At 40.8% G+C, this 12346-nt stretch overlaps 1 long non-coding RNA gene across 1 annotated transcript; it reads right to left on the minus strand.

Moving 5' to 3' along the window:
• Window positions 1-2760: 2760 nt before the first annotated feature.
• On the minus strand, window positions 2761-10631 carry LOC113967459. The gene is made up of 3 exons (XR_003534174.1): window positions 8541-10631; window positions 7642-7849; window positions 2761-5230 (listed from the first exon to the last, which is right to left on the minus strand). It is a non-coding gene; the product is annotated as an uncharacterized LOC113967459 (long non-coding RNA).
• Between the last annotated feature and the right edge of the window lie 1715 nt (window positions 10632-12346).

The raw sequence follows: 12346 nt of genomic DNA on the forward strand, positions 1-12346 counted from the left end.
AACAATACTGTAAGTATTCATTACTAACGCCATTGATGGGGAAGGGCTTGGTGATCATTTAATCAGTTTTTGTTGTAAAAAAACAACTCCTCCTTGATAACACCCTTAGAAAGGCGCGATGATGAAGTTTGCAATGTCGTGGCTTTGCCCTCTAGTGGCTGAGAGACTGGCCCAGCTCCTGTGCTGTCTGTCTCAATACACTTTGATTACCTCATCAGCCTTGGATCTTTGATTTTTCTAAATTTTGTACAGACTTCATCCATTACACTCAAGTACTACCTGCACCAGAACAATGTGAATCAATAAAATCTTTGGCTTAATATCCTCAGAATCCTATATTAAGGTTAACTCAGTATTAGTGAGTCATACGATAAAGCCACTAATACATGGGCACTTAATTAATCTATGATGCATTTTCCACCAGATAGGACTTATTCTTAGGAGTAAAAAAAAAAGATTGCATTGTAATCCTTTCCAACAGTAATCTCAATAGGCTATGCGTTTAAAAGGGGCAACACTTTACTGTCTGTGCTGGCTAAATCTTGAAATATCCATCACTTTTCTCTCCAATATTCCAGACACTGGCCTAGAGGCTCTAAGAGATCTGTGTCTGTATCTGTTTTAAACTTATGTGGGACCTTGGGCAAGGGCTTTGGACTTCAATTACATCTTGATTTTTTTCTTTTTCTCTCCCTCTGGCACCCATTTTAAATTATTAGCCCAAGCTTAATAAAGAAATAACACTTATTCCATTAAATTGTTTGCCTTCCTCTTCCCCTCCATCCTTCCCATATCTTTACAATCTCTTGGCCAATTTCTGCCACAGATGAAAAACTGATGTCTCAAAGGAAATTTAGTTCTTACAAGTTTTGTGTCAATCCATGGCCAGACACAGAGGGGCCGAGCCAAAGCCAGTGCAACTCTGCTGGTGCAGACTGAGTGTGGCAGCAGCCAGTTTGGTAATCAGTGTCTGCTCTGGCCTGGCAGAGGATGTGGAGGAAGCTGAGGTTGCTGTGGGAAGAGGGTTGTGGACGTGGCAGGGCTGGGGTAAATCCAAGGAAGGGATCAGAGGGTGGTGACACAAATCCATGGGCAAACAACAGCTATTTTTCCAATACTCATAGGACAACTTTTCAAAGGTTGTTATTTGGACTTGGTATTTGAGAATGAGATGTGATACTCAGGTAATTTGAAAGCCTCTGTTAAACAATAAGTCCAATTACAGAATTTAGTTAACAAGAAAACAATAAGGAACTGGATCATTTAATTCTTTTTGTTTATTTTTTTATTCATCTTTGTTCGGAAGCCCTGGAAATGCTTAAGTACCTTTTTGATTACATTCCTGTTCTGGCCAGGAGATGGAAATGCCTTCAATGAATACTCATGGGGTTCAAGTATTTGTGAGAGTGTTCCAGATGAACATGTCTGTGCTCAGTAACAACAAACTCGCCAGGATTTGGAATCGGGAGAAACAGGTTCTCGTTCAACTCTTTGCTGACTTGCTGGGTGACATTTAACCCGTCTGGTCCTCTCTCCTCTGTGTAGTAGAAGTAGTTATATTTACAGCATGAGTAAGAGTTCCATGAGACCTTAGGAAGGTCTGTGAAGCCACTTGGAGAGTCTCTTATGGGAAGTGTTATTATGATGATTACATGAAAAGCTGTCATTTGGAAGATATGAAATCATCACCTAAACATGTGCTTTCTGATTCAATGAAACAAAAGAACTTTGAGGTTCAAAAATGAATCGGAGTTTGAGACAGTAACTCTATCTACAGAACTTCATCTTCCTAAAATGCTGACAGATGTGTTTTTAGCATTTGAAGATCTAAAAGTAATTTAAAAATAGTTGAAATTTGCTAGTTGCCCTGTGAGGATTAAGCAACCTGCTCTACATCGCTGAAAAAATGCCTTTCAGAGTTTGTCCTGGAATTGTAGACCTCCTAATTTTGCATCCTATCTCATGTTTATTGGGATATCACTGGGCTGTGGTATTATTTAATTTCCTCAGTCATATAAAACTCTTTCAAAGAGAATAGTATTCCAGAAATAACGTTGGCACTGTGCCAGAGGACGGTGGATTGAGAATTGTGACTCTCATTGTTTAGATAAAAGTCATAATTTGTGCCAGTTTGGTCTAAAAAAATCTGCCTTAAGTATGATACATTGGTGAGGAGGGAGGGACCAGCACACCTCACAACTTCTAGAAGGAAGTTTTTAAGTTCTTGACAGTCCTTTCTAAAAAGCCATATGCACTTTTCCATACATCCCACCAACATATTCACGCTTCATGGCCCATAGGAAACACAATGGTGAAGAATGGGTGATTTTTAAACAGAGATTCTCCAAAACCAGACCAACTATGAGCCTACAAGAGAGCTTATGAATAACAGACTCAGCCATTCGTGTGGGCTTCAGTGAACGTCCTCAGTGCTTGGTGCACTCACTCCTAGAGGCAAGACTTAGTCAATATGTTGGCTGGGGACAAACTGCATCAGACACAGCAGAAAGGAATTCCACCAGCAAACAGTAGCACAGAGGATGTTTTGTGGAGGATTTTTCAATGACTGTTTTTGTGAACAGAAATCCACTCCCTCAAATGTCAACACTTCAGATGCAAGGAAAATTCTAAGAAAAAAACAATTTCAGAGAAATCAAAACACTACAATTCAAACTTGACTCAGTCTTAATTATATACAGTGCAAAATAAATCTACTGCTGAAAAATCATATCAATGTAGGTATTATTAAATAACCCATTATTATGAGTGTTGAAGTGATATCTTTTGATGAAGTCTTTTGTTTCTTCCAACATAACTATATTCCATGACCAAAAAAGCTGTCAGATTTTTTTACAGATTCAGTATTCAAATAAAATAAATCAGCTCGTTGTTGTACTTAACTAATATAAACGGACACACAGTTTATAGAGAAGAACATGTAATCCTTTTTAAATCCTGTTTTAATCTGTGACATCTTGTAACAGTGAGTTCCATGAACTAATTGAGGTACTTCAAAAATATATTCTTTCATCAGATGTAAATGCTCTACTGCAGAATTTAACTTAATGCCCTTTTTTCTCATATAAGAACAATCTTCCTCTATATAACCCTTGATTCTGTTTATTTCCACTACATTCCTTCTGATCCTTCTTTGTTCTGCAAAGATTGTGACATTTTCCATTTCTCTTTAATCACAAGTTTCTCTGCATCATGAGAGCTGGAGCAGGGGAAGGCAGAGGATGAGGGACAGCTGGAGCAGTGAGGGCACACAATCTGCATGAAGCTCATAGCTTCTGGTTGAAGTAGGAAATATGTTTCAGAAAAAGTTTTCAGTCCAAGTGTAGAGTTGACAACATGTCTATGATAATGCAGTTACATACTTCCAGTCCGGTTGGTTTTGTTGTTTGAGAGGCTTTTTTTTGAGGATGTAAGACAACAAAAGTATAGACCTTCATCTATAGTATCTTTTTTTCTTTCAATGCTTATGAGAAGGGTTTGATCTAACATGTATGAGTGTATTCTTTAGGTCTTTCTAGATTCAAAGGGTTTTCTTTTGAAAGGAACTGAAACTTCCTTGAAAGGAAGTGATAGATGTAGTTGGCTCATTGTTATCTTAAGCATTTCCTGTCTTTGTTGTGCTGGAGATAAATGAATAGCTACTATCCATAGACATACCTGACTCTCAAGCTCTGGTTAATGTTTTTTTGTAATTAAATCATTCAAGGCGTGATTGAGTCCAACTCCAACAAAAGGGATTTTATTCTTGAAGGAATCTGGCAGGCATCACTTGCAGGCAACACTGTTGCCTTATGGCTTGGCTTATCTGCTGCTGGCATCCTGGTCTTTTCCTCCCTACTCCTTAGTGACAGTGGGTGCAATGGGCATCAAAAACACCATCCTTTGTGCACAAAATATTTCAAGCTGCCTTTGGAAGGAGAGAGGCTCACACACCTGTGCTGCAGACTACAGGCACATCTTCCTTTCCCCTTAAATAATTCAGGAATATGTTGCTCAGATTTAACCACACTTGAAAGAGGCAACTGGTGACTGCTGTAGAAGGTCACAAAGGACTGTCACTGCTGAGGGCAAGGAGAGGGAAGGAGCCACTCCAGTAGCTTTCAGCAGCAGGTGGCTGTCACTCAGACATACACAAGTCTAAAATCCTTTGTAGGGTTATTTCTCCTCTCTCAGAACTGCCACAAGGAATACAGTGCCCGCACCTCAGGGAAAAGGTGTGATGGGAGCAGGTTAAAAAACATGGGCTCCTGCTTTCATTAGTTCTTTGAGCAGCAAACGGTTCACACACACACAGAGAGGTTTAAGCACACCCTGAAGTATTCAAGGCATTAAGGAAAATCCAAAGCATCTTGTTCATTTCAATTACTTCTCCACCCACATTCTTCATTGAATTAAAGGATATCCTACACACTCTTTTGTTTCACTTATTCCCCAAAGATCGTTTCATCGCACACCAAGCAAAGATCTTCAGCATATTCATAGTAACATCTCAGTCATGGCATTCAGCATTCTGATGTTCCTGGCACAAGGGATGTTATTAAAGGATTGAAGAGATGAATAGATGGCAGATTTCCCCAGGGCAGCACATCAGAAAATGGACATCAAAAGAACCTGGCTCAAAATGTAGTGGGTATTACTGGTTCCTGGCAAATCCCACTAATTTCTGAACAGTTACACTGTCAGGCTGCGTTAGGGACATGTCTCTTCTGGAATACCTCCATAAAACTATGTTTGCTTACCCAGTGAAAGCACTCCCATTTCAACACCCGCCCCTCTAGCTGAAGACAGTATAATCTTCATTAGCCAAAAGTATTTTGGGCCAAATCCAAATCCAAATCCAATCTTACTCAAATCATTAGCAGTATCCCAAGGCTCAGGCTCTGTAGCCATCAATATTACCTTTATTTTCTCCCGTCATTTCTCATGAACCCATCTGGACTGTCCTGGAAACTCTGCAGATCTCTGAATGTGTGATTCGCTCCTACAGGATGTGTAGGTTGTCACATATTGCACCTCATCTTCACAGACCCCAACAGGATGACAGGCCACAGTCTGGGACAGGAAATTTTTTAAATTACTATTTCCTCTTTCACCAGGAATTGGCTGGAATTTATTATCTTACAGCTATTTTGAACCATGAGCAACAATTCTTGAGTAGGCATTGAGGAAGGAGAAGGACATATACTGACATGATGTCACCACCTGAATTATTCTGCTGAGATATAAAAATAGTTTGAAAAGCAGCACGGCCAAAATTACTATATCATTTAATTACACCCTACTTTCATGACAGGCCATCAGTTAATTAAGAGTGTCAAAATGCTGAATTGCCTCCAGCTTCTACATGCTTTGCAAATGACATGGAAGTCATCTTTTTAAATAGCAACAGCTTAACTGAAAATGGAAAACCCATAGTGAAAAATGAGGCAGTCAGCTGAGCTGACATGAAATACTCCACACCATATATTCACTAGGGAAGACAGTTATAACCCATTTAATTTACTCTTTGAAGATCATGTTCACATGACAATTTCTGTGTTCTGAAATTGGTATAATTTTGAAGTGTTATAGAACAGGAGCCTTAAGTGCCTGTGGTCATTGCAGGCACACACAGGGCCTGGCTCCAGCACTGGCACCTTCCCTCCAGGCTGCTACAACACAGGAAACTGTGAAACAGGAAAAAGCTTAGAAAAATTTTTTTTTCCTTCAGAAATAAGTCACCTTCACTGGTTCTCAAGAATCACATATGACACTAGAAAAAATTCTCTGCAGAGGGATTTATGTTTCAAGAAACTTGGAAAATGATGGAACTGGTTTACCCATTCATAATACCTGATACCAAATCCCTTATTCTGTTTATAGGACAGTCTTCTAAAATAAATGACTTTGTATAAATTATATAATAGTTTTATATAAACTGTAGCACGGCAAAATAAGAAAAAAGTGGAAAGCAGACTGGATGGAAAACTCCTGCCTGAACCAAGCACCAAAGGGTAAGAACAGTACCCAACTGCAGAAAGAAGTCAAACATCTTGAAACCAAACCCCTCTCCCTCATTCTCCCTTCAGTAACGAGGTGGTCCTTTTATTGGACAGCCAGAAAGAAAAGTTCTGTTTAGTTGGTGTGATTTTCCTTTTGCTCCGAGGTAAATGAGTGCTTCACACTGGAAAAAAAACCACCTGGTGAGCAAACATCTCCCTCTTTAGTTTGCAAAAAGCTGAGCATCTTAATAATAATTGAAATCCTGTCTCTTGGCCGAATGAGGGAGCCAAGCTAAAACTGAGCCAGAACTTTGTCTAGAATGGCAACATGGAAATGGATACCTCAGGGAGAGGGCTTGAATAAGAAGGACAAGGCTACAAGCAAGAAATATGAAAATCTGGCAGAATTGTGGCAGGCTCGTGGCTCCGTGACTGTGGCATTGCGCAGATGATTAATGAATTTGGGGTTGGGGAAGACAGACTGAATTTCAAGATAATGTACATGTGGGACAAAGGAGAGTTCATTAAGCCTGTAATATATGCAATAGGCAAAGGCTTCAAATACTAGAAAGAATGAGCTTTCTAAGCTGAGTTCAAAGCACTCCCTACTACTAAAGACTTTGATTGAGAAAATATTTCAGCTTGGTAAAAATGCCATTTAGTGTAAAAGGCCGCAAAAATGAAAGCTGACCAGTAAAGAAGGATGGTTCCCTTTGCCAGGATGACAAACATCTCAATGCAACTTTCACAAAATGGTGATTATTAAACAGTTTTATGTCTGCTTCAAAGGGAATATGAGTGGCATGGATTCTGTTATCCATGTCCTCCTGCTGGGACACTACAGTTATTTCTGTAAGGAAGAATCTCTGACCCCTCTAAGTGGACTTTACTGCCATTCATAATTACTGAAAACCAGTTTCATTCATACACAATCCCTGTGGAGGTTTAAGGGAAAGGGCTGTCTTTCATTCTGTTTTTTTTACAGAAAATAATGTAACAAGTATCGAGCAAGGCCCGCGACCCTATACATTGATGCAACACTAATAGCAACTGTGTTCTCCCGTTACCTTCAGTGTTTAACAGGCAATCCCTGAGATCCAAGTATTAGCCCAGCAATGGCTGGAATGGCATTGGCTACACTCATTTCCCCTAATGGTAGAAAATATCCAATCAGTTGCAGCTGCACCGGCTTAGCAAATGCTTCACATACCAGCCTGTGCTGGCCTCCTTATTCATGGAAACATACCTAAAATTCCCATTTGCCAGGTGTTGAAGATGGACTGGATGAGCCTGGAATCCCGCAGACATTGGAATATGGCAGGAGGTTGGAACTCCACAATCTTTAAAGTTCCTTCCAAACCACTATGGTTCTGTATTGAGTCAGAAAAACTGATTGAAAGAAGCAGTAACATCACTGGTGTTATGTAAAGAGCTGGCTGAATAGTCACTCGCTATTCCAGGCAGGTGTGCCTGCTGCCCCAGCAGTTAATTTCTCTTTCACTAACATATATGAGAAGGGAAAAAACCCAACCACCCAACATACCAACCAACCAACAAAAAATTCCACAAAACACAAGCTCACCTCTATTGTGTCATTTATTGAGTCCGCAGTGATGGCAAACAGGGAATGGTTCAGTCTTACCGTCACAGACAAACCCCACCACCACATCCCAGGAAGTGTGCACATGGAGAGAATGGGGTCACAAGTACACACACTGCTCCTGCTTGTCCCAGGAACTCCATGGCTCTGCTTGACTCTTTCTGTTCTCCTGGCCATGTTTTGCCTTTGCAGCAGTGTGGCAACTCCCCGCTCGAGCAAAAGGACATTGCTTCACCAGGTGTAACTAAGCCTATAAAAAACCCCCACCCCAGGCTTATTTACGACTTGCTAAATCACATGATTGAGATTTTGTGGAGTGCTGTGAGTCAGACACTTGGGAAGGCCTGACCAGCTCTTTCCTCAACATCTCAATGAGACCTGTCTGTATGTTGTTCAGGTTTGTCCCTCAATCAGCTGAGTGCTCTGAGTTTGCTAAAAAAGCCTGGTACCTCATTTCAGCCAGCCAGAACCCTTGCAAACAATTTTGACTATGATGCAGAATTAAATAGGGCAGAATAAATAACAGTATGTACATCAGGAAGCTGCTTTCTTGGAGGGGAGGGAGAGAAACAAAAATGCTCTTTGGCATCTTTGAAATCTGCCCTTTATTTTGCTTTTACCAAACCAGTAAGACATCTTGAGTATAAAACTTGCAAATGTTTCTGCTTTAACAGGATTACTTAACTATGGTAAGAACAACTGTTAAAGCTTGTTTTTATTGTGCAAGCAGACAATGCATGTAATTCCTCCCACAGCAATTTTTCATGGGACTGCTTATGAGGGCAAGAGTGGTTGAGGACAAGTACTTAATCACCTCTCTTCTATCTTGGTTTATCTAAGTCTTAACATAAAAGGGTGAGAATTGAACCAAGGCACATCTCATACACATTTTAACACAGATTAACGTCTCAGCAGAGGAACTAATAAAAAGAATTGCTCACCGTATTTATTCAAAGCAAGTGAATTCTTGTTCTAGTTCATTTGTTCTTTCCTGTCAAATACTTGCCATCCTGAATCATAATGAACATGAAGGCCCAAGCAGTTTGAAAGTAGCAGCATACTGTGCTGTCAGTTCAAATTCAACAGTTCTGGTTCTCAGACAATACTCACAACAGCTATGGAGAAAGGAAGATGACAAAACAACCAGTCACAAAGCAGAGTGCACTTGGAATACATTCCTGAGGATGATACTGTGAGCCATTGAGGAAATGTAGGTATAAGACACCTAAACCTTTTATTACAGCTTATTGCAAACTCATGGAGTGCTTGTGCAGATTAAAAGCATTAAGAGCGTGTGCATTTTTCGCGGCAAAGTTTCCATCAGTTAAGATGCTAATGACGTATGTCTGCTTGCAGCCAAAGAACAAGCAAGCTCGTTCCCCTGGTTCTCAGCAACCCAGACTACACTATAGAAATCCTCTATAATTTACAAAATCATCAGGGTAGAACATGTATACCACAAGAAACAATAGCCAGATTATCCCTTCAAATTTGACTATAGCCTTTAAAAGAAAAAGAGTGGCTGGAATATTTTTATGGAAAACCCATTTCAAGGTTCTCAGGAGAACTGAGCTGGAAAAAATCACCATGTAATGGGATAAACTATTACAATTTCAGGGCTGTAAGTGGCCAACATGATTTCTCAGTGCATGCTGCCAATAAAAGCAACCCTGCAATTCAAAGGGCAGGAGAAGAGTTAGAGGCAATAATATCTCTGTGTTCAAAAGTTAATAATTTACAGCAACACAGAAATCAAGTGGCTGAGAGAAAGGTGATACAAAAAGACTAGAAAATGTAACACATTCCCTGTTTTTCAGAAGACCAACATCACTTTCGTGTCAAAATAGAAGTCTCAGCAAATTAGCCAAATATCCAGCAGGAGATCATGAGAAAACCTGGTGTCTTTCAGTGGAGCTGAGGAAGCAGGCTGCAGGAAACTTAAGACATACAGGGGAAGAAATCCTTATTCAAAGTAAAAATTATTTTAGGCCCTATTTGCTTTCTTTCAGAAACAGCAAACATGCAAAAGTGTCACTAATTACAACTGTCCATCACACAGAGCAGAGCAGAGTCTCCAGCAAGAGCAAGAGTTTCAAAATGAACAGAGCAGAAGCTTTAGTTGCATCATTATCCCTGGAGATTCTAACAATGCTGTAAGCAAGTTACAGCTATTTTCAATTCAACACCATGTGCCAGAACCCATTTGAAACCATATCTTGTCACAAAAGTGGAAATTCCTTATTAAAGATCTCAGCAAATAACTTAAAAAGCGATTTTCAGTGAACAAGAAAACCTGCAGGATGAATCAAAACTTCAACAGCTTGCTGCAATAAATCAGTGTTCATCTAAACAGAGACATGCAAAATGGGCTCACAGGAAGGCTGTGGAGCAGAGGGATGGCTGGAGCAGAGGATGATAGGGCACACTGGGGTCATGCTGGAGTTTATCAGCCCGTGGTGCAGGCAGTGCCTGTGTCTCACAAGGCACAGTGAACTGGTCTGAGCCCCTGTTTCACAATGTCAAGTTTAGAAACACGCTGCAAGTCCCAGTATCTGACCACATAGGTCACCCAGGGCACCAATACAGCAAATCCTTCCCTTTCCCCAAACTCAGTAGGATCCTGGCAGCAGCAGCACAGGTTTGCCCTCAGTCTTGCCAAGCCAAGCCTCAGCAGCAGAGGCAGCAGCAGGGCTGAGAGGCCAGTTCAGTGCAGGCTGGAGGCTGGTTGCTTCTGCCCATCCCCACTGCCCAAACAGAGTCTGCAATCGCTGCCCCTCACCCTTCATCTCACACAGACTGAACACTGCCTGGCAGGGGGTGAGCAAAGGACACAAGAGGGGCTCCAAAGCTACAGCTTCACAGCAAGCTGGTCCAGCTGACCTCAGGCAGCAGCTTGAGAAAGCAAAGGAAGGGGAAGACTGCCCCATTGGCAGCAGAGAAGCCAGAGATTAGTGAAAGCTTTTCAGGGAACTTCACTCTTGGTGTGCATAGGCCTGGTAACTTGATGACAATCAGCTGAGGTTTTAAGTCTTCACTTACCTGTATCTGGTTATAATTTGCATCACTCGGAAATTCCCAGCTTCACACATGGCCTCAAAATTAAATCTGCTGTTCTCAAAATGGAGCTTGTGCCACATTTCCCAATATCTGTGGAGAGCTGGTCTCAGCACTGGCTCTTCTTTGTCAGCTAAGTTGCATTAAATATAATCTAAAAATATATTAAATACTTTCTAATATTACCTTTTGACATAAGCAGTTACTATAGCTGCCACAAGGATGGTGCAAAAGAGGGCAAGAGGTTGCATAACTCCTTTTATTCAGCTGGGATACATGCACTGAAAGGTCAAAAGGCCCTGGAACAGGATTTTTTGTTTCAATGTTTGCCTCAGCATTAATACTTAATCAAAAATATCAAAACAGCTTCAAGAACTCAAATGAGCAGAAAATCTCCTTTTACTTCAAGAAGGCAACTAATTTAGCTTAGCTACAAAAATCTACCTGTAATGCAAAGTTCAAAGAAACGCTGCCTAATATTTGAGGATCTGTCAGACACCATTTGTCAAGAAAAAACAGCATCTGAGCAAGCTGTGGGTCCGTTGTGTAGTGAGAGGGTGTTCAATAGTACTGACAGCCCACTGAATACCATGTGTTTATAATGTAGAAGTAGCTTTTTTATACCAATTGCACAGAGAGGTAGCTCTCTTAAGAAACATCCAGTTTTGTGTTCAATTATTTACAAAGTACACAGAGGAGGCAGAGCAGTGCTGGAATAAAGGCAAATCAAGGCACTGGAAGATGTACAAGTGTTACTTCTTGCCCAACACAGAGATATGAATGAAAGCTAAATTCCCAATAACCCTGCTCTAGGAATCAACCCAAGCTTCCACCCAAACATACCAAGACAATTGATTTTAGAATTAGTCTCTTTGCTTGCTCCACTTGGCTACCTGAATTCTTGATTGACACTGTAGCCCTCATGTTTCTGAATAAATCCATGAAGTTCTCCAGTGTCTGCAAACCGGTCTTTGAAAGTGGGGGAATAAATAAAAAAACATTACTTGATGGGAAAGCAAACAGTTGAAGGTGAATAACCATTCTCTGCACTTCTGCTATCACTCCTGCAAAGCTGCTGTGGCTGCTTGTTGTGATGTCCTTCTGTTCTGCATCACTTCATTTGCTCAAGTACAAAACATGGATCATTGAATTAGTGAAATCTTCATCTCCAGAATAAAGTCTGTTCACTTTGTTGAAGAAACTAGTATTGTCTTCAAGTAATAAAAACAAACTGAAGTGCCAGAGGAAGAATTCACTCACTCACCTTCACCTAAGGAGCAGTTTGTTCAGCCCCTCTGTACATCCCTACTGTCTGGAGCAGCACAGTCTGATTCCAGGGCACATTAGGAGGATCCTTCCTGGACATTCCTGAGGAGAGGCTTGAGTTCATCTCTTACATACAGTACAGCTTTACTGTGCTGCTATAGCTTCCTCAGTTCCTTCCTGACACTGGTCAATCAACATACTGCTCAGTAATTAAATCAGCTCTAAGACCTCTGGAGCTCATCTTGTACACACCAAATCCAAAACACTACTTGTGAAGATCCTGGCAGAAGGGAGTGCATAGCAACTCCTTGTTCCCCTGGGAAGCTGACAAATATGAGCAAGTTATCAACATACTTCAGTTTCAAGTCAAGCAAAGAACATTTTCATGTTCACTTTTGTGTGGGGAGTTTTTATTTACCAACACCCC

This window comes from Neopelma chrysocephalum, unplaced genomic scaffold (assembly GCF_003984885.1).
Source record: "Neopelma chrysocephalum unplaced genomic scaffold, ASM398488v2 Primary Assembly neopelma1_64, whole genome shotgun sequence".
NCBI classification, from domain to species: domain Eukaryota; kingdom Metazoa; phylum Chordata; class Aves; order Passeriformes; family Pipridae; genus Neopelma; species Neopelma chrysocephalum.